The sequence below is a fragment of the Polypterus senegalus genome, chromosome 18, assembly GCF_016835505.1.
Source record: "Polypterus senegalus isolate Bchr_013 chromosome 18, ASM1683550v1, whole genome shotgun sequence".
Classification (NCBI taxonomy): domain Eukaryota; kingdom Metazoa; phylum Chordata; class Cladistia; order Polypteriformes; family Polypteridae; genus Polypterus; species Polypterus senegalus.
The window spans coordinates 63,472,271-63,496,528 of NC_053171.1; positions in this window are offsets into that span (position 1 = coordinate 63,472,271).

A 24,258-nucleotide genomic window follows, 5' to 3' on the forward strand; every position below is an offset into this window, starting at 1 on the left:
CAATCCATGAACTAGCTAACGCTGCGGCACCGTGTCCTCATATGTTTAATTATTAAAAATACAGATTATTTAAATTAAGTTAAAGTTTTATCTGTATAATATAACCAACATATTTTGCTTCATTTCATCTTAAAAATGATTTCGTCATCATTTTGTAAATATGTGCTTTATAAAGTGGTACAGGTTGTGCAATATTATAACTGTAGTGCAAGTTTACAGTGAGGTGATTGTACTTATAAGTGCAAACAATTCTACAAGGAGCACTTGATGGACTGATTGACTGTGTTTAAAGTTCTTGGGATGAAACTGTTTCTGAACCGTGAGCTCTGTACGGGAAAGTCTCTGAAGCGTTTTGCCGTGGCTGAGGCAGCATGTGCTTGATGCTGTATTCCTTTAATTCTCTTTTCAATCAGCTGCTGCTGTGATTTCTCACTCAGATACAGTGATATAAATACTCTGAGTGGTGCAGTGAGAGTAATATGGAAAAAGATGATCTGCTGTGGCAGCCCTTAACAGGACCAGCTGAAAGAAGAAAAAAAAGGTGCAGTGAGAGTAACAACGCTAAAGCAGTTATGGTATTTGGAATACTGTGGCTGTTCCCTGGACCATTATATTGTTACAGGTTAATTACAATCAGATGCATTACACTAATAAACAATATGCAGTTAATTTCAGTGTATTTATAAAGCCGCGTCAGGAATGTTGATCTAAGAAAGAAAGGGTAACCACACAGGAACAGTAGCACTTGTTTGACTCTGGGTGCCGCCAGTCTGCAAAACCGAGTGCAGAACTTAGGTACCATGGAAATGTGTGTGGCTTTACGCCAAGTTTAGGTTTTATACATTGCAATTTGAACGTGGAAACGTTCGTATGCAACATTTATGTACGTACGCACCGTTTATACATGAGGCCCCTGGAGACCAGCCATCAAGCTGCCTCCCCCAATTGGCCATTCAACAGCTGAGACAGCGCTGGACCATCCAATCCAATGAAAGGACCCCTTTACCTGACAATTCCTGTGATTCTCCATCAGATATGACTTTACCTTAGGCAGGCAAAACAACTTGGCAGGTAGGCAGTGGCACCAAGTGCCACATTTGAGTACTGAGAAGAGAAACAGAGTAAGTTTTACTTATGGTTGGTGCTAATGACCAACAACAGAGATGTAGTCTGTACAAATGAATCAGCAGCTCTATTCAGGATATACTAAACTGAAGTAGTGAGTCTTCAGCCCTGATTTGAAAGTTGAGACCAAAGGGGCATCTCTTATAGTGGCAGGCAGACCATTCCACAGTTTAGGGACCCTGTAACTAAAGCTTGACCTTCCACTGTTATTTTATTAAGCCTTGGAATCATAAGCAGACCAGCATCTTGAGATCTTAATGTGAGCTATGGTTTGTAAGTCATGATAAGTTTAGATAAGTAAGCCGGACCTTGGCCACTTAAGTGTGTATATATTAAAAGAAGAATTTTGAAGTCAGCACTAAACTTAACCAGGAGCCAGTGTAAGGATTTAAGAACTGCAGTTATGTGTTTGTATTTTCTTGTTCTTAATAATTCTTGCAGCAGCATTTTTGGATTAACTGGAGGCTATATAAAAAAACAATTTGATCTGAACAAATGGTTCTAAACAGGCATCAAGCACAGCACCAACTGTGGTCATCGCTGCTCTTGAGAATAGAATGGAGATAAACAGCATCAACTCAGAGAGGGAGAGGCAAGTTTGTTGAACCACGTGAACGTTATGGACAGAATAAAACTAAATAATAAAAAAAGCACTTTTAATAGTAGCCAAAATTTACACCCGGTGTTACAGACACAAATCAAATGTATGTTTTTATTATACTATACTATATACTATATATATAACAAGAAGCACCCGAACTCGAACCCTCGACTTTTTGATATTGAAACAGCAGTTCCTACTTCTGCACCATCCAAGAAGGCATATCAACTATCTGTCTATTGACATTTGAGCTTGGGTTTGTAACTCACTGACAGCAACATGTAAATCACATTTTTTTTTTCTTTGGTTATTTTGAATTAAAGTACATGTTTTTTTGATATTTGGACTAAAGTCTTCACATATTATACACTTCACGTCTGTAAGAGCCAATCTTAGAAAGTTAAAGTTTTGAGTTAAACTCCTATTAATGTTTGCTTAATTTGAATAGAATATAAATTTCTTTCATAGTCATAACTTATAGTATAGTCTTTTCCCTCTGTAAGTTAGTAAGATAGAACCTTCTTACTATAACTGAGTAACAGTGTGATAATAAGCTCAGTTGTGGTAAGAACAAGTCCCAGTAAAGAGGGACTTGAAAGACCCATTTTCAAGTTAGAAATGGGATAAGCATACAGTTTTCTGACCGTTTAGAAATGGTTCAGAAATGTTTAGAAATGGTCCAGAAACATTTTGAAATGATAACGATATGAAATTTAACAAGATTTAAGCTTTGAACTGAACTTTTCTTAACATAAATTTTTCCCTTTTTTTATTATTTTAATTTTCTTTTTTGTGTGAACTGTTTTACTTTGAAAATTAACTAAACTTTTAAAAACAAAGATTTTTGTCTGTGGAATCAATTCTGCACGTCAGGCTTTTGTTGAATCCCATGTTTTTGAGTTGAAGCTGCTGAACTTTGGTAACTTTGGGAAAACACAGCTACAACGTCATTATTACTACAACATGGAAAAAGGTTCTGTTTTAGGTATGAGTTTAGCATTTTTTTCATTGCATTTCCTGTCATCCAACATTTATCCAGATCATAGTAGACACGGAACACACATAAAATGTATGTATTCCAAATAATGATATATTATTCACTCTACACAACTCCAGGCACCTCATACCCAGATAAAGAGACTTGAGCTGAGAGAATTTCAGCTGCGTCGTTGGGGGTGATGGGATAGCAAACTGCTTGCTGCTTGTGCTGATTGACACATTTGCTAAACAAAAGGCGCTGATGGAGAGGTGCAAAGGAACTTAAGGTGGGCCGGGATCACAACTTTTTTCATAGGCTTCAGGTATTCTAGTGTTAAGAAACAGAGTAGGATTCCTTCAATTATTACTAGTCATTCAGGTCTCCATGCAGCAAAGCATTCCATCTACATCACATGATCACCATCATGTTTGTCTGTTGGTGTGATGTTCTCAAATTTAGTGTTATGTTTTCGTTATGTAGGAAATAATGAGATCTTAGTAAGATTCTAGTTGTACTATTGACTCTTCTGTATTTAGAACATTCTGTCCAGGTTGTTCCTGTCAAGTGAGTGATAAGCAGTTTTCATAAGTTCTTTTTGGTTAGCAGCTATTTCTGCTTTACTGTTCTCCAATAAAGCTGATTTTTCCAAGGGTCTTTGTTAGTTTAGTCATGAGCACTGATCTTTGCTGAGGCAAGAGAAACCTAACAGTTTTTATATATATATTTTAGAAACCTTGGTTACCTTTTAGATGATTTAATGTTGTAGCCTTGGAGGAATTTTGGCAGACCATTCACTCATTAAAGGTCTACTACTCTTTGAGATGTTTTAGTTTGGAGATGTTGGCTCTCACTGTGGTTTGGTGGCATTCCAGGGCCTTTGCAATGGCTTTGTCATCCTTTTCAGACAAATCAACATTTTTCTGATCTCTTTAGGAATTTCCTTTATCGTAATGTTATGTGCTTGTCAAATGTTAATGTCAGGGTGGTCCTGCCTCTTGGGACTCCACACACAAAGAACATGGCACATCAGTACATTTAAAGAGATGGAACATAATTTTAACATAACATATAAAACCAACAGAAATTACAAAGACATTAGAAATAATCATTCAGAATTAACAAAAACAATGACAAAACATCTATACACACTTTAATAGAAACAATTACAGTAATAGAGAAATTAAGGAAGGGTTAAATCATTTATCATAGCACTGTATATTTAAAAGCAAAGTAGACTTCTCAATTTGGTTATTGTATGTTTCGGATCTGTTGGAAAGTTTCACAGAAAGATTGCACAGACATTGAAAACAATTAGTTTTGGGATTTATGGATATAATAAAAGCTTGTACTGTTGTGACTCATGAGAACAATGACACAACTAGTGGTAATCTTCATCATGGAACTGCTTTAGATCCTGAGCACGATCAGTAAGATGAGAACTGACATAAATGTCAAAGTCTCTAGCTTTAAAATGCTGAACTTAAGCGTGGTGAGCCTGCATTGCTGGTATTATTTTGTACTGATTCAACATTCTTGAGATAAAAGTCGGGCAGAATGGCTCACAATTTCTGCAGTCAAGTCATGCCAGCAGTCAAAGTCAGGAAATGTCACAGACTTTTTAATTACGCCATCTCTTGACTTCCTGTATATGTAATCGATAACTATATATGTGGAAGATTAAATGTTCTAAAGTGTTTCTGATAGAGCCTGAGTACTTACTGTAGGGGAGAAAAGTTCAATAGATTCATTTGATCCACATAAATAAGGAAGAAATATTGCAGGAGTGGGTTTGTAAATTTGGTAAATATTCCTAAAAAGCTGACTATTTGCAGTCAGAATCTTGGGACAAAGCCTATATAAAATATATGTACACAATGCAGTCAATCCTTGGATGGCTTAATATAAAGGCTTGAAACATTGGCTGAGTGCTTGTATATTGTTGACATCTCAGATTAAAAATTTCAGAAATTAAGTAATCCAATTAAAATTATAAAAAGAATGGGAGAATCAAATTACCAGAGTCAAGTGAAACAGCACAAAAACCTTCCCCTGTAAGGATAATTTTATATTATTTTGAGGGGAGTAAAATTATTTAATTGACCATTATAAATATAGAAATAAATATGCTATTAAATGCAAAAATAAAAACTATTTTTGTCACACACCTTTGATTTATACTATGATTGTGTTTCAGTTATACATGTGTACACAGCTTTCTTTTTGCCTGAGTGGTGCTTCCACTGTGATTTGCCCTCACTTGGGATTAAAATTAAGGATTTAATTCAAAGTAAAATTCATCAGCTCTTATTACCATTGAGAGCAAAGCCTTCTTTTCATAATAGGTTCATGCACATTAACTAAAAAATCAGTGGCGCTCGAGGTCCCCTCACAGAATGGCTCTTGATAAAATTGTTACTGACAAGCAAATATCAATCAATCAATGTAGAATGACCAGTACAGTTCATTAACTTACTGTTTTTATGACTGTGTATGCTTAACCCCCACCACCAAAATAGGTCATTTCTATCAAATGCCACAATATAACTACCACCCAGCTTTAGCCTGTCATCAGAAGGTATTTGGTGACCAATTTTGAAAGTCATACAATTTTAAACATCTCAAGCGAGGTAGAACCAGCAAGAACGTGTTCACTTTACTTGTGATGGGAGGAAAGCTATGGGAGGTTAACAAAAGTATGACAGCACACTTAACTATGCTAACAGCAAGAAGATTTGATCAGTCACCAGAAAGCATGCTTGTAGCTTCTTATTCCTTTTTACTTAGCAATATTGAGGAATTGTCAGTAGTCTACATCAGCTAGCAGGGTGATTGAGATAACACACCACTAGCCAAAAAGGGAAATATTTTAACTTGTGAACATCAGGTTCATTAGCCTTGTTTTAATTAACAGTGTTATTTAGGAATTTGACATTGACTTTGTAAGAGAGAGTTAACTCTTCCATTTTAGATTCATACACGGTTATTTCTTCATTAGGGACTTGAGATACAATACAATACAATACAGTTTATTTTTGTATAGCCCAAAATCACACAGGAAGTGCCGCAATGGGCTTTAACAGGCCCTGCCTTTTGACAGCCCCCCAGCCTTGACTCTCTGAGAAGACAAGGAAAAACTCCCAATAAAAACCTTGTAGGGAAAAATGGAAGAAACCTCGGGAAAGGCAGTTCAAAGAGAGACCCCTTTCCAGGTAGGTTGGGCGTGCAGTAGGTGTCAAAAGTAGGGGGTCAATACAATACAATATACACAACAGAACAATTCCTTAAGACAGCATAATAAAAATTTTAGAATTACGGTTTAACAGTAGATGATATGACATAATTAGGTTTGGATATTTTTAGAGTCCTGGAGACCTCATCCATCTAGCTGCATCTCCATTTGGCCATGCCACGGCTGAAACATTGCTCCGATGAAAGGACCTCTCTTTCCCATGATTCCTGTGATCCTCCATCAGGGATGACTTTACCATAGGCAGGCAAACAACTTGGCAGGTGGGCCATGGCACCAATGGCCACATTTGGGTACCGAGAAAAGAAACAGAATAGGTGAGGGTTAGTATTCAAATATAATTATCATGTTACTTATGTTATAGTGCTAATGACTAACAACAGAGATGCAGTATGTACAGTTAATCAGCAGCTCTAGTCAGGATATGCTAAACTGAAGTAGTGAGTCTTCAGCCGGGATTTAAAGGCTGAGACCGAGGGGGCATCTCTTATGGAAGCAGGAAGACCATTCCACAGTTTAGGGGCCCTGTAACTAAAAGCTCGACCTCCCACTGTTATTTTATTAATCCTTGGAATCCTAAGCAGACCGGCATCTTGAGATCTTAATGTGCGCTCAGGTTTGTAAGTCATGATAAGTTCAGACAAGTAAGCGGACCTTGGCCATTTAATGCTTTATATGTTAAAAGGAGGATTTTGAAATCTGCCCTAAATTTAACTGGGAGCCAGTGTAAAGATTTAAGAACTGGGGTTATGTGTTCATATTTTCTTGTTCTTGTAATAATTCTTGCAGCGCATTTTGGATTAACTGGAGGCTGTATAGAGAACAGTTTGAACAGCCAGTGAACACCGCATTGCAGTAGTCAATCCTACTAGAGATAAATGCATGAATTAATTTCTCACAATCCTGTTTATTTAGAAAGCGCCTTAATTTCCTAATATTTTTAAGATGGAAAAACATGTTTTGGACGACTTTGTAATATGCGCTTTAAATGACATGCTAGAGTCAAAGATAACTCCTAGATTGCGGGCTGATTCAGTAAAATTAATTGGGATTCCAACTGAGTTAAATGACGACAAAATATTGCTGTGATCAGCGTCATTCCCTCCAACAATTAACATCTCTGTTTTATCTGTATTTAAAGACAAGTAGTTCTCATTCATCCATTCCTTTAATTCACTAACACAACTAATTAAAGACAACATCGGAGAAACTTCATTTGATTTAAATGAAAGGTATAACTGGGTGTCATCTGCATACAGTGAAAATTAACATTATGTTTCCTAATGAGAGATCCCAGTGGAAGCATGTAAAGTGAAAACAGTAAAGGTCCCAGTACTGAGCCCTGCGGACACCATATTGAACTTCTGTGTATAATGATGGAGTACTGTCAGCACATTTCTGTACATACTGGAATCGATTTGATAAATAAGAACTGAACCAAGCGAGCACGGGCCTGTAAGCCCAACATCGTTTTCTAGCCTGTGCAGTAAAATAGAATGGTCAATGGTGTCAAATGCTGCACTTAAGTCCAACAACATAATTACAGTGGAATTTCCTTCATCAGAGGATATCAGAATGTCATTTACAACCCGTGTTAGTGCCGTTTCTGTACTATGACCAGTCGAAAGCCAGACTGGAATTTCTCAAATAAATTGTAATGCGTAAGGTGTGACTGAAGCTGACTGGCGACTACTTTCTCTAGTATTTTAGAGAGAAATGGTAAATTTGAAATAGGCCTATAGTTATTTAGTATGTGTGGGTCTAGGTCTGACTTTTTAAGTAAAGGTTTAATGACTGACACTTTTAGTGCATCAGGTACTGTGCCATGCAATAATGAACTATTGATAATGTTTAGAATGGTGCTACAAGAACATCCATTGCACTTTTACTAGTTTTGTTGGCACTGGATCTAGGGAACAAGTAGTGGGCTTCATTTTAAATTAAAGTTAAGACTTCCTGCTCAGTTACAGGATTAAAATTATTAAAGTGCTGAATGCAATGTGAGCAGGGTCTGCTAAGCTAGTATTTGGTTTGTACTGTGATGCTGAGATCTGGGATCTTATATTTTTAATTTTCTCATTGAAGAAGTTCATAAAGTCTGTACTGCTAATATCTGTTGGTATTTTGCACTGTTGATCTGAATTCCCATTTGTTAATTTAGCCACTGCTCTAAAAAGTACCCTAGGATTTTTATTATTGCTATCTATTAATGTAGAATAGTATTCTGAGCGAGCTTTAAAGAGGGCCTTTTTATATTTATTAACACTCTCTGTCCATGCAATTTGAAAGACATGTAGCTTTGTTGTTCTCCATCTGCGCTCCAGTTTTCGACACTCTAATTTAAGAGCTCGAGTGTTTTCATTAAACCAGGGAGAGTTTCTATGTGCTTTGATCACTTTTGTTTTAGGGGAGCCACTGTGTCCAGAGCATCTCTCAAGGTCACATTATAATGTGATGTTAGCTGATCTAAATTGTTTTCCACGTTTACATTTGATGTTAACTGATCTAAATGGTTTTCCACAATTACACTCGACTTACTCAAGGTATCTATAAATTTTGAAGCAGAATTACAATCTAGATGTCGCACTGTCTTTGTTTTAATCTGAGTGCTGGCATGGGCAGAACTAAATCAAACGTAATTAAGAAGTGATCGGAAATAACTACATTTAATGGAGTAATATTTAAATTTTGAATTTCAACTTTGTAAGTTATAATTAAATCTAATGTATGGTTATGATTATGAGTTGGACCTTTGACAATCTGACAAAATCCTACTGAATTTAACAAATAAGTAAAACATTTGCTAAAAGTGTCAGTTTCCACATCAATGTGTACATTAAAATCCCCATCAGAACTACGTGATCATAATTTATAGCCAAATCAGACAGAAGGTTGCTAAATTCAGTCATGAACAATGAATATGGCCCTGGTGGTCTGTAGACTAGCACTATAATTGTGTTGGAATCTGTTTTAATATTTAAAATGAATGCCTCAAAGGATGTAAAGTTGCCTAAATTTTTAGGAGTGATTTGCATTTTGTTACAATGAATTATTCCAAGGCCTCCTCCTCGACCAGAATCTCTAGACTTATGAAGGAACGAGTATCCATCTGGTGACGCCTCAGCTAGGGAACAGTGTCACATTTACTAAGCCAGGTTTCAGTAAGAAGACACAGATCAGATTTTGTACTTAATATTATATCATTTACCAAAACAGCTTTAGTGCCAAGAGAGCGAATGTTCAATAAACAGCATTTAAAACTGCATGGTTCTTTCTGAACTGCTGATATATTTTTGTTTTAATTTGAATTAAATTTCTATTACAGATGCCCCTGGTGGAGTGTCTGGTTTTATCCCTTGGTCTAATTATACACCTTATTTTTGGTTATCAATTAATTTATGGTTTGTTTCAAGACTAAATTTACTGGATGCCCCACAACAGGGATTATGGGTAACAGCTTCAGGAAAATAACAGGTGGGATAAAGAACAGCCTGTGATTTAAGATCACATGACTGCGGCCTGGATGGTGCTCTAATCAGTCAACCAGGCAGTTTTGCTGCCATATTTTGGGATAATACATAAGATCCCTCCAGTTAGGATGAAGACCATCTCTTCTGAAAAATCCAGGCCTTTCCCAAAAATCATCCCAATTGTTCACAAATGCTATGCTTTTATTTGCACACCAGGTTTCTAGCCAGCAGTGAAAGGAATGCAATCTGCTATAAATCACATCCTCTATACAATCTTGGTAAGGGACCAGATACAATTAAATTCCGACATTTTGTTTTAGCTTTGGTGCATAGAGATGAAGTTCGCTTTAATACCTCAGATTGCTGTAAATAAATATCATTAGTGCCGACATGCAGCAATAAGGTAGATACTTCATCGTCGCAACACGGTCCAATGCGGCCTTTATGCCAGAAATCTTGGCCCCTGCAAGGCACTTAACATTAACTGCTGGTTTAACATAGTTTGGAATTCTAACATTCCGCACTATGGAATCGCCAATTATGAGCACTTTATTATTCTCAGTTTCCACAGGCTGGAGAGCTGAGAACCTGTTCTGGGTCCGAATTGGTGACCTGGGTGCTGGGGACTAAATTTTGGATTCTTAGACCCCCGTCTTACTGTTACCCACTCGCCCTGTGGCTGAATTGGTGCTGCTGATTTCGGCCTCGCACTGACTACAGTGGGACCTGGAGAGACTGAAGCCGAATCAGATGTAGCCGAATTGTCTAAACAAACCGAGTCGATCCAATTTTCGGTTTGCCTAATCGCTATCAGATTCCTAACGCGGTCCTCCAATTCGCGTATTTTCCCGACCAACTCTAAATTAACTAAACATTTTTGGCAGGTGAAGCTATCTGCACTGTCGGCCGGAAAACCTGAGCTGTACATACTGCAGGACACACAACATATAAACGTGCCCTCGATGGGCAGAGAGCAGATAGAACTTACATTAAATGTTGAAGTCATCTTTGCCGTTTTATAGGTGCTTCTGCGCTTTCCGTGTTGAGCTGAATCACCGTCGCTTTTAAGTTTCCACCACCCGCTAAGTGATCGACTTTAATTTCTCACTGCCGGTTATTTCTACTGGTCAGCTGCCGGCTTTATCTCAGGTGAACTTGCTCGTGTGCTTTCAAAGGGCTACGTGCCTGTGGGAGACGCCGCCGCTCTCTGCTTCCTTCGCTGATCCGCTCTCTGCTTCCTTCGCTGATCCGCTCTCTGCTTCGCTTCGCTGATCCGCTCTCTGCTTCCGCTCGCTGATCCGCTCTCTGCTTCCGCTCGCTGATCCGCCTGTCATCAGAAGAGATACATCTTAAGAACGACAACTGGCTATACATAACACTCATAAGTAGCAGAAATTTGAAGGAATAAATATGTTTTATTTTATTGTTATTATTATTTATTTCACTGAGCTTTCTACAACAATAACATTTTACAAAGGCTAAATAAAAATCTCTCAAACATGCCCTAGAAACCCGTGAGGTTCTTGACACTTAAAAATTCAAGTTCACCTTTTTGTCACATGAAAACAGTACAATATAATTCCTAGAACAGACAGTGAGTCCTACATTATACTTTAAATAAAACATCTGGTGTTATACTGTATTTTAGAACTCGAATGTCAGGTCAGCTCAGTAGGTGCAAGAAACTGTTAATTATGGCAAGAAAATAAAAACTGTTCCTGGATCTACTAATATGAGTACTAATTGTTATGAGAGGTGACTATGGAGAGTGGTAGAGGTCTTTCATGATATACTAATCTTTCTAAGAAAAGTATGTGTTAAATGCATCCTGAATATGAGAGAGCTATTCGCCATTTAGTAGTTGGTGCCAGCCTTATCTCTTCATTGCTTTGTTGCCCTGAACAGAGAAGGTAGAGATTCCAGGACTTTCGTCAGACATCTTTGAAAATCAAAGACATTGGTGAGCCTTCTTGATGATAGCCAAGAAAGTTTTATACCCTGGTCAAAATATGTACTGTATGATGGTGACCTCAAGAAATGTAAAACTGCTCACCTTCTCTACAGCATCCCCAGGTCTGCATCCTTTTTCCTGAAGTCTATAACAAACTACTTGATTTGTTGTCATCAAAGGACAGATTGTTGTTTTGGCTATACAATATCATAAAATTGGCAGATTTCCTCTCTGCAAGCATGTTGGTAATCAGCTCTAGGGTGATAGTATAATCAGAAAAGTTGAAGCTGGAGTTGGAACTGTGTCTGCAAACATAGTCATAGTTAGGGCTTCAGCGCACAACTTGTAGGATGCCTGTGTTGAGAGTCAGCATAAAGAAAGTTGCTGCCAGTCTACACCTGCTGGGTTTTCTAGTTAGTATGTCAGAAACCCAGTTAAAGTGGGTAGCGCCAAGTATTGAATTGAGGCTTTTTTTTTTACAACAGCGTTTAATTTTGAGCTGCAGTCTATATACTCTGGCATAACAACATTTATTATCCAGGCATGCCAGGATGGTTTCAAGTGTAAGATATATGGCATGCCATCCTCTGTGGCCTGATTGTGACAATGTGAATCTAGAAATTGTCCTGACTGTCTGGAATATTTTGTTTTGTATGTCCCAGACCAAATGTCTCAATGCATTACATCCTACCGGGTGAGCCACCAGCCTATAGTCATTGAGACCACTTTTATTTTCTTAGGTACAGGGTTTGAGTATAGCTTTTATGTCACGGGTTGTTATTCTTTTACTAAAGTATTAAAAAAAATGATGAACGAGAGGAAGACATTCAGTCCATCAAGCCTGTTTGTTTAGCTAATAGCTAAGCTGTCCCAAATCCCTGGCCTGTTGCTGCTATGTGAGTGCCGTTGCCAGGCACCTAAGTGCATGTGTTGTAGGCAACACATTATTATACAGTATAATTTAATCTGAAGTTGAAACAATGTGATGGAAAGGCGACATTCACTGGACAATCTGCTGAGTTTTCTATAAAAAATATATTCAAGGATAAAGACTGCAGGAGGATTTTGACTTTTAGAGCTGTTTTCTACTTTTAATCTAATATCTTTTTGGTTATGCTGGATTCTCACCTTTACCTTTCGGTGATTATAATTATTGAAATGTTTTGGTGTCTTTTCTGTGCCATAAAAGATATATAGATTGGCATGTAGGTATACTTTATTTGTACCCAAGAGCAAATTAAATCTTAATAGATCCTCAAGAGAGAGAAAAAATACAATTTAAAAAAAAAACTATAAAATTATCTCCTCACTTTGGTTAAGGCACAGCCTTTATTTAGGTGGCAACCAAATGAGCGATCGACAGAATTGCATCTTTTCCACAAACTTTTTTTTTTTTGTTTTTTTGCTTACAACAAGAAAAAAAATAATTCTTACCTTATAGTAGACATGCTTGTTTTTCTCCTTAAAAGATTGATACTTGAGCTTTAAGTTCACCTCTAAAAAGATTCCTTTTAGGAATTCTGCTCCTTGCTGTGAATTAAGGCTTAAGCTTAATTCTGTTGGTCTGTTATTTAATGCAGAAGACATCAGGCTTAATTTGACACAAACAAATGGCAAGGACTGTCAGTTGACCTGCACAACACTAGAGAAGCAAGCAAAAGCAAACTGTCAGAGCCATAACCATACAGAGCACAAAACCATAAGTAAAATAAGAAAACAAGGCACAAATCCTGACATTTGGTAGTGAGTTTTAGCTATCTCCTATCACTAAGCACGAAAGCAGAGAGAAAGAGAGTTGGGTTAACATTTATAGGAAGTCACATTAAAGCCTCTCATAACCAGCAATGGCCATGGCAGTGATGAACATGTTGACTTCACCTGTGATGAAACCACACAGAATGGTGTCGTACATGGAAAAAAAGGAATCCCAATATTGTGACTTGGTGCCCTAAATGCCACAATGATAAAAATAGTCAACCTTAAAAAACACGGAGGAGCATGCCTTATGGTTCATAATTCTTATAGATGAAAAAACCCATAATAAGGTGAAAAAACAGTCAAAATCACGAGTCAGTATGAAAAACCGTTCCTTAACTTTCCAATTTGTAGTGGAAATGCATGAAAGTCCTGGGTCTCCTTTCTGACAACAAGGCGTATGCATTTGTAAGGCAACATGCCTTTACCACAGGAATCAGGTGACTGATTCATTTTAATGCTGAATCCTTTGAGCAGTAGTGGCCTTTAAGCCAAACTACTGACCACCTTCTATTTTATTGTTTTGACACCAAGAACAACAATGCAATTTTAGATGTGTAGTGGAGTACTTTTTATTGATGTGTTAGAAATGAGAGTAAATATCAGTTCTGTTGATTATTTTTGCCAAAACGTACCTCTAAAATATTACCAGCACTTCAGTACCATCTGAATTCTGTTCCCCATAATTTCATTTGTCGTTCCCTCCCTTTGTTGAAAGTATTTGTCTCTCCCTTTAATTACCCTCTAGCTATTTGCCTGAAGATAATGATTATTTATGGCTGCAATGCAATGGAACACTCTTCAGCCATCCCCTGAGGCTAGTTTTCAGTCATACTAATTATAGTATTTAAGCAGGTTAATGTCCTTGCTTGTAAGCTGGTTGTTGTGCTTATCCCCCCCGTTTTCCTACAGGTTAACATTTTTGATATCTTTAATAACTCCTGCATTTCAGACTTGAATTGCATTTCTGTATGATGGGGAAAGCACCTACTGCAATTGTCATGTCCAAATTTCTGGTGCCCCTCCTCGAACCACCACCTTATTGTGGTGGAGGGGTTTGCGTGTCCCAATGATCCTAGGAGCTATGTTGTCTGGGGCTTTATGCCCCTGGTAGGGCCACCCAAGGCAAACTGGTCCTAGGTGAGGGATGAGACAAAGAGCTGTTCAGTAAACCTTCTATGATGAATAAAAAATTTGGATGGCGTTTTCCCTCCCCCGGACGCGGGTCACCGGGGTCCCCCTCTGGAGCCAGGCCTGGAGGTGGGGCTCGATGGCGAGTGCCTGGTGGCCAGGCCTGCACCCATGGTGCTTGGCCGGGCACAGCCCGAAGAGGCAACGTGGGTCCCCCTTCCCATGGGCTCAGCAGCTATGGGAGGGGCCAAGGAGGTCGGGTGCAGTGCGATTGGGTCGTGGCCGATGGCAGGGACCTTGGTGGTCCAATCCTCGGCTACAGAAGCTGGCTCTTGGGACATGGAATGTCACCTCTCTAAAGGGGAAGGAGCCTGAGCTAGTGAGCGAGGTCGAGAGGTTCCGGCTAGATATAGTCGGACTCACCTCGACACACAGCTTGGACTCTGGAAGCAATCTCCTTGAGAGGGGCTGGACTCTCTACCACTCTGGAGTTGCCCCCGGTGAGAGGCGCCGAGCAGGTGTGGGCATACTTATTGCCCCCCGACTCGGAGCCTGTGCATTGGGGTGTACCCCGGTGGACGAGAGGGTGGCCTCCCTCCGCCTTCGGGTGGGGGGAAGGGTCCTGACTGTTGTTTGTGCGTATGCGCCGAACAGGTCTGGAGTAACCACCCTTTTTGGAGTCCATGGAGGGGGTCCTAGAGGGCATACCTTCTGGGGACTCCCTCGTTCTGCTGGGAGACTTCAATGCTCACGTGGGCAATGACAGTGAGACCTGGAAGAGCATGATTGGGAGGAATGGCCCCCCCGATCTGAACCAGAGTGGTTTTTTGTTATTGGACTTCTGTGCTCATCACGGATTGTCCATAATGAACACCATGTTCAAGCACAGGGGTGTTCATATGTGCACTTGGCACCAGGACACCCTAGGCCTCAGTTCGATGATCGACTTTGTGGTCGTGTCGTCGGACTTGCGGCCACATGTCTTGGACACTTGGGTGAAGAGAGGGGCAGAGCTGTCAACTGATCACCATCTGATGGTGAGTTGGCTTCGATGGTGAGGGAGGATGTCGGTCAGGCCCGGTAGGCCCAAACGTGTTTTGCAGGTCTGCTAGGAATAACTCTGGCAGAGTGCCTTGTCAGAAGTAGATTAAACTCCCACCTCCGGCAGAACTTCAACCACGTCCCGAGGAAGGTGGGGGAAATCGAGTCTGAATGGACCATGTTCTGTGCCTCTATTGTTGAGGCAGCTGACGGGAGCTGTGGCCGTAAGGTGGTCAGTGCCTGTCGTGGCGGCAATCCCCAAACCTGTTGGTGGACACCGGTTGTGAGGGATGCCATCAAGCTGAAGAAAGAGTCCTACTGGACCCTTTTGTCCTGCGGGACTCTGGAGGCAGCTAATAGGTACCAACAGGCCAAGCGGAATTTGGCTTTGGTGGTTGCTGAGGCAAAAACTCGGGCATGGGAGGAGCTTGGGGAGGCCATGGAGAACGACTTTCGGACGGCTTTGAGGAGATTCTGGTCCATTGTCCGACATCTCAGGAGGGGGAAGCAGTACAGTGTCAACACCATATATGGTGGGGATGGTGTGCTGCTGACCTCGACTCGGGACGTTGTGGGTCGGTGGGGGGAGTATTTTGAAGACCTCCTCAATCCCACCAACATTCCTTCCAATAAGGTAAGCAGAGCCTGGGGACTCGGAGGTGGGCTTCCCCATCTCTGGGACTGAGGTCACCGAGTTAGTCAAAAAACCGGGGGATGAATAAGATACGCCCGGAGTTCCTCAAGGCGCTGAATGTTGTAGGACTGTCTTGGTTGACACATCTCTGCAACATCGCATGGACATCGGGGACAGTACCTCTGTATTGGCAGACTGGGGTGGTGGTCCCCCTCTTTAAGAAGGGAGACTGGAGGGTGTACTCCAACTACAAAGGGATCACACTCTTCAGCCTCCCTGAAAAAGTCTATTCGTGGTTCTGGAGAGGAGGGTCCATCGGATAGTCGAACCTCGGATTCAGGAGGAACAGTGTGGTTTTCGTTCTGGTCGCGAAAAAGTGGACCAGATCTACACCCTTATCAGAGTCCTGGAAGGCGCATGGGAGTTTGCCCAACCAGTCTACATGTGTTATGTGGACTCGGAAAAGGCGTTCGACTATGTCCCTAGGGGAATCCTGTGGGGGGTGCTCCAGCAGTATGGGGTACCGGACCCTGCTCGGTCCCTGTACAACCGGTGTCAGAACTTGGTGGCAGTAAGTTGAACCCATTTCCAGTGAGAGTTGGACTCCGCCAGGGCTGCCCTTTGTCACCAACTCTGTTCATAACTTTTATGGACAGAATTTCTAGGCACAGCCAGGATGTTGAAGGGGTCCGGTTTGGTGGACTCAGGATTGGGTCACTGCTTTTTGCAGATGATGTTGTCCTGTTTGCTTCATCAGGCCATGGTCCTCTGCCAGAAAAGGGTGGAGTGCTCTTTCAGGGTTGGAGGCGAGATCCTGCCCCAAGCGGAGGAGTTCAGGTATCTCAGGGTCTTGTTCACGAGTGAGGGAAGAATGGAGTGTGAGATCGACAGGCGGATCGGTGCGGCGTCCGCAGTGATGCGGGCTCTGCATTAGTCTGTCGTGGTGAAAAAGGAGCTGAGCTGTAAGGCAAAGCTCTCAATTTACCAGTCGATCTATGTTCCTACCCTCACCTATGGTCATGAGCTTTAGGTAATGACCGAAAGAACGAGATCGCGAATACAAGCGACTGAAATGAGTTTTCTCCGCAGTGTATCTGGGCTTTCCCTTAAAGATAGGGCGAGAAGCTCAGTCATCCGGGAGGGGCACAGAATAGAGCCACTGCTCCTCCGCATCGTGAGGAGTCAGATGAGGTGGCTCGGGCATCTGATCAGGATGGTGAGGTGTTCTGGGCACGTCCAACCGGGAGGAGGCCCCGGGGAAGACCCAGGACACGCTGGAAGGACTATGTCTCCTGGCTGGCCTGGGAACACCTTGGGATTCTCCCGGAAGAGCTGGAAGAAGTGGCCGGGTAGAGGGAAGTCTGGGCCACTGTTCAAGCTGCTACCCCTGCGACCTGACCTTGGATAACCGGAAGAAGATGGATGGATGGATGAAATTTCTGGTGTAAAATTGTTGAAATTTTTATATTTATTCTTCAAGGAACTTTGTCAACAACATCCATAGATAGAAAATATATAGTGTGCTGCATATTTTTTAAAAAATTTTCTCACCAAAAACAATGTGGAATTTGCAAATGTGTCTGTCTTTAAAGAGAGAAATATTCTTTGTGACTTCAATTACAGATTAGTTTATATTTTCAAATTTACCTTGAGGGAGGTCACCCTGACTTGTATATTTGTAGATTTTCCTCTTTTAATGTTCAACACCTGCTCCTGATGATAAAACAAATCCCTGAAACAAGTTGCTGAAATTCCAGCAATATAAACTCAGGAGCTGCTGGAACACCAGCTCACTTCTCCTACAGACCTGCTCTCCATCATAGTCTAATGCAGCCAACAGTTTTACCTTGAGAGGTAAACAGTTTTAACCCTTCTTCACTTTATGTCTTTCATTTATGTTTAAGAACTATGTGTGACATTTCAGCACATCAGTCTATGCCATTTTTACATCACTTGAGGCAAGCTCTGCTGTCTATCAAAGCCGTTGACCTACTACAATACTATTTAAAGTACATCTTTAACTACATGATATTGTAAAGAGCTGTCAAAAAGTCTGTATTTAAAGTAGTCTACTCAAAAATGTAGTTGCATTTTGTTGTGTCCGTTATTTTTTCAATATAACTCACTGTGTGGGTGGCATGGTGGCACAGTGGGCAGTGCTGCTGCCTCGCAGTAAGGAGACCTGGGTTGCATGTTCTCCCTGTGTCTGCATGGGTTTCCTCCGGGTACTCTGGTTTCCTCCCACAGTCCAAAGACATGCAGGTTAGGTGTATTGGTGATCCTAAATTGTCCCTAATGTGTGCTTGGTGTTTGGGTGTTTGTGTGTGCCCTGTGGTGGGCTGGCGCCCTGCCCAGGGTTTGTTCCTGCTTTGCACCCTGTGGATATAGAGGGTTGGATAATTAGGATATAGCGGGTTGGATAATGGATGGATGGATGGATGGATAACTCACTGTTAAATAAAATACTTAATAAACAAAAATCTATTGTTTGAAGTAACTAAAACATATAATTCTCTTTTCAAATCACATTGCTAAGTCCCCGAATGCACTCATTAGTTATTCCATGCCTATTATTTTCAATGTTTTTTTTATCTCAGCATAGACAGGCTGTATCTTTGGATTTTATTTTGCTGGACACTTTATGTTCTTGTTCTGTCTGCACTTGGCTTTCTGTTCATTCTGTTGATGTACTTTTTTCTTTGGGTCTTCTGATTCATCTTCATTTTCAAATTCTTGAATAAATGTTGTAAGGAGCTCTCACCTATTCTCACTATATGAAATTCTTTATCCCAATTTACCAAAACGTGTGTCCATTCTGAAGGAAAGAATGGGTGTCATAGAGTTCCAGTGATATAATCATTGAGGTGAGAAAGTCTGTGGATTAGGCAGTATACTTTTAAACCAGATCATTTGTCCAGCAAGTTAAAGGAAATGATTTGAATATATATATATATATATATATATACTAATAAAAGGCAAAGCCCTCACTCACTCACTCACTCACTCACTGACTCATCACTAATTCTCCAACTTCCCGTGTAGGTAGAAGGCTGAAATTTGGCAGGCTTATTCCTTACAGCTTACTTACAAAAGTTGGGCAGGTTTCATTTCGAAATTCTACGCATAAGGGTCATAACTAGAAGCTATTTTTCCCCATTAAAAATGTAATGGAGTCTTGAGTTGGAGATGGCGTGGGGGGAGTTTCGTGTGACATCATCACGCCTCCTACGTAAGTACGTAGAGAACAAGGAAAAACTCAAACAGCGATCAGCACAAAACGCCATTTCACAATTGAGAAGGCAGAAAAACATTATGAAGCAAATGATGCATACAAGCATATTCATAAGTACAGCTACTGCGGAAACAAAGCACGGCGTGAACCGTAAGTTTATATTAAATTAAGTTCATAGACAGGCTGCCACTAGTGTTTGTAATTTAGTGCCTGCCCATATAAGGCCGTCCATCAGCGGCAATCCAATACAAACACTGCGGTAAATATTCACGTGTGAAGGACTGTGCTTATGGAGAGGAAGATGAGATGGTCAGGGTGGTGTTTGGCACAAACTCATTGAAACTGCGAGAGAAACTTTTAAGTGCCGGTCTTAGCTGACATTACACGAGATGGCACCAGTACAGCTGGGAACCTTCGATGCAAGAACACCAAGCGGCTCACGTGAACTGGCGCAGTGCACAGACAAAAGCAACAGTTCCAAAGAGTGCTGAACAAAACCGAATTACACAATTGAGAAGGCAGCAAAAAAATATGAAGCGTCTTATACATACAATCATATTCATAAGTGCAGCTACTGCGGAAACAAAGCACACGGTGGAAAAAGTGAATGTCCTGCTAAAGGAAGACAGTGTAAAAAAACCCGTGCATGCAGTTTGTCACGTCTCAGATAAAAAGGAAGACGAGCTGTTTATTGATGCAGTAAGGAACTAATCGATGAATGAAACCTCTTATCTTTACAACGATTGACAAACACGGAATGTAACTTGAACACATCCTACAAATACGAGCCTGATTGAAAGAAATAATGATAATCAAATCCTTGATGACAGCAACATTCAATAACACTCACAAAACAATTACTGTATATTGACAATCATGTTACGTTATTTTTAAAATGTTCCCTTTTCTTTTTCATAACTTCTACTTCTCCACTGCGATACACGGGTATATATATATATAAATGTATATATATACCCGATCTACAATACATACTTTAGCATAGACAAGCCACACGCTGTGGCTCAATTGTAGAGTCTTAAGCCTCTAACGCCGACATTCGAGGTTCAAATTCCGAGAGGGGGTGTACTGACTATGTATGCGCTACCGATTCATTTTACCTTCAGCATCTCCTTGGTTTGGGACGTATGAAAAATATTAGGTTCGCAGAATCATGTTACGTTATTTTTAAAATTTTTCCTTTCTTAGCACAAGCACAGCTGAGAAGCTTCGATGCATGTACTCCATAACACGTTAAAAAATAACGCATTTAATCACACTTTCAATTCCAAGCAAATGGGAACTTTTGTCAATGCATGATTTCCTGGTACATCCATTACACTGATGCACACATCACAGCTACAAAAATGTTAGAGTCGGAATAAAGCGCGTTCCTACGACTGATCATTTCGACTACCCGAGAAGCCTTGATAAAAGCATGGTTTTGTGCACACTGAAAAGCAAGCAAAATTAGATGCATTACAGAAAGCGGACTTTGTGGCTCTTACTGGGGATCATTGGACTTCCGTGACCGTTAGTAATTCTAATTACATCTAATTACAAAATGTTCAATGATCACACTGTTTTAGCCTAATGTACAAAATAATTTTGGCTAATGTTACTCAGAGTTTAAAGAGTAAGCTGGTCAAATTACCTTTTATGTTTCTGACTTATTTTTTTAAGAAGAAAAACTGCACTTTATGTTGACATTTTGGTTATTATTATTTAAAGACAATACTATTCTGAAAATGTACTTAAAGTACATAAAACTACCACTTTATTTTTAAGTCTGCCCAATTTTAACCAGTGATGATATTTTTGTTTCTGTTTTGAATTCAAATGCAGTTTAAAAGCTTTTTTCAGAAATTAAAACAGCTTCAGTTTACAATATTCATGTCCATGTCTATTATTTGATTCTGTCGCCCACTAAAACCGTTTTAAATAAAAAAAAAAACATTTGCGATTTGGGGCAAATTTACGTGTGCGATTACATACGATTAATCAAGATTAATTCTTACACAGCCTCTAATTAATTGGATTAATTTTTAAAATTAATTTAATAATTGCTTCGCCACCGGATTCACGTCTCCCTGCCGATAACTACAGCCTTTTTATTTAATCCACGGCTTCTCCGCTGTTTTATTATTTGTTTATTACGATTATAGTTATTGTGTAGGTATTTTAGACTTACTTTACATTGTTCAGGTACCCATTTCCTTTATCATTCCAATCGTACCCCCATTAACATGTCTATAGAGGTGATCACCATCGATCAAAAAACTGTCACTTACCAAGTGGTTTCCATGCCCGGAGATGGCACTTACCTTTTCCATTCTCTTTGTTACAAATTGCACGGCCATATCAGGCTCACTCTTGATATCCGGAGGAACATTGTGTCTTATGTATTGAATGACTGGGACAGGTTAAAGGTGTGGACTGATGACGGTACAAGAGATAATTATACTACACAGGAGCACTATAAAAGAGTGAAATGCTTAAGCCCTTCACCTATGGTTCTGCATGTGAGTTGATGGCTTCGCCTGAATTGTTCGGTTGTCGCTTTCAGGTGTACCAAAATAGCCAAATATTTTACACCTTTCGACAACCGCCAATGCCTCTTAAACATCTTAGATTCACAGTTGACAATTTCAGTAGTGGACACTTTGATGTTTATGGATGTTTAAACTCTCAAAAGCTGGATGTGAAGTTATCGATGAAACCGGTTGTATGCTTACAACGCTTGACAGTTGCCGAATTTCACTTCAACACAAGTCCTGCAAATACTGTCGTAATTGAAGCAAACCATGAAACTCAAACCGATTATGACAGCAGCAATCCAAGCTGTGAGATTTGAAACAAGATTACTGTTCACATGGCCAAATGTAAGTTGCATGCTCAAGAGTAAGCTCAGCGCACAGCTTGGTCATATTACAACCGGAGGGCCGAACTCACAATGTGGTATACAAAGAGATCCTTAAATAATTATTGGTATATTTTCCCTCAGTTTAATAAGGTTTAATTTTCTTCTTAATAAAAATTTTAAGGCAGTTCTTCGCCGCTGCGAAGCGCGGGTATTTTGCTAGTATATATATATATATATATGTCATGTCCTTAATTAGTTGTCACAAACACTGCGTGGCTGCTGAACAAGATACTTGAAGTCTAAGCCATTTAACAGAGCACAACAGATGAATAAAACAGACTAATTTGATCATATTTATCTGGATTTCCAGTTGTAGCTGCAGAATCTCGTAGCATCATTGAACACTCAGATGTTTGGAAGGTGTGATGGAGAGATATGGTCATGCTAATTAACAGCAAGGCTTGACATGCAGAGAAAGTGTGCTAGCAGCAACTGGACATGTAGAAAAATGAACACTGTCTGAAAAGGCACAGGAAAATTATGGTATCAGCAAACACTAAGGTACTTCCTTTGGCCATATTACTTGGAAGCAGAGTTCACATTATTTTAATCACAAAATGCTTCTTCACTAAATAGTGAAATGTAGGGAAGAATGAACATGCTGTGAAGGAAAACATGCTGGCTAGTTGGTTTTGTTTCCAGTAATTTATGTTGGCAGCCAAGTGACTGGCATTTGTGCAACTTTTTTACTAGCCATAAAGTACTGAAAAGCTGTATGGTGATGATGCCATTATTTTAAAACCTACAGTGCACATCTTGCACACCACTGTGTGGTGTAGTGGGTCCACAGCTCATGTAAAAAGGGCCACTTTTAAATAAATAAGCACCGCGCTCACAGCTTGGTGAGGGGGCATGGTGGTTGTGTGTCTGAAGCGGTTCTCGGGGCGATTCGTGATGTGGGCGTTTCTCACCTAAGTGCATAGATGAGAAAACCGTCCGCATCCATTATTGTTCCTGGGGCCGCTGATTTGCCACAGCTACCTCGCCCAATTGATAAGTAGAAGCTTGAGTCAGTTAGTAAAGGAAGATAGAAAGGAGAAAGAGAGACAAAGAAAGATGGAGGTTGCTGGAGAACAGGAAGCAGTGTGGCAAGAGAGCGAGAGAACGAGCGAGTAAGTGCAGGCTCACAGGTAGGCAGTTGGAAGGTGAGCACCAAGAAGGGTGTTTGGCCAACACTCGTTTGAAGGAAGCAGTCGCTCCAGCTGAGTGAGCAAGGAGCTGGAATAACCAGTTGAAGGACGACAGGCCGTGTAAGGCCGTTAAGGTAGCGAGAGTCGGGAGGCTTGGTGGGTGAAGTCCTTGAGGTGAGCATCCTGGTCAGCAAGGAAGTCAAGTCTCGGTCTGGGGTGAGTGCGCGACCGAAGCTAGGGATCGGGAGGCCTCTAGACCAGTTGAGGGGAGAAAAGGTCAGCTGCTGAGAGGGCGACTCTTCTGTTGCGGGGCCCAAACGGAAGAAGCAGGAGGGCTGCCAGGGTAAAAGAAGCTCCAGGCTTTGTGTTAAGGATTGTTTCCTGCAATGTGTTTTAACCTCATTTTTTAATTATTTTTTTTCTAATGGATTTTAACGATTTCACAACTGTTTTATGGGTTATTTATTTATTTGAAGATGTTTTTGAAGTACTGCACTTTATTTATTTGAACATTGTTTTGATTGTTGTTTTTAATAATAGCACTTGACACTTTTGCACCATCCCCTTGCTATGTCGTTGCCTCACTGCTATGCTCATCGGTAACATTACCGACGGTGTAGGGTTCAGCATGCAATGAACCCACATCGTCACACACTGACATTTTCTTTATTTTTTTCATATGATCAAATAAGTGTACTCTTCATTTAGAAATCAGGTATACCAGAATGCCTCCAGTTCTTTGTGAACATTAAATGTCTAGCCAGCAGCATATTTACAGCATCTTCAAAATCTCCTTAATCCATATGCTGCTTGTAGTTGACGTTTTGTGCTGCCTGTGCATATGGTGTCACAATAATGGAGTCCCTGATATGGTGGAAAAGATGTTAGGCTTCAGAAAGAGCCTAGATAACGAACTTGGGCCTTCTGTAGCCCCTTCAGAAAAATCTTAACACAGAGAAACAGCGATAAAACTCTGGCTTGGAGATGTACATTTCACTAAATGAATATTTATTAATAACAATATTCATTCACAATACAAAAT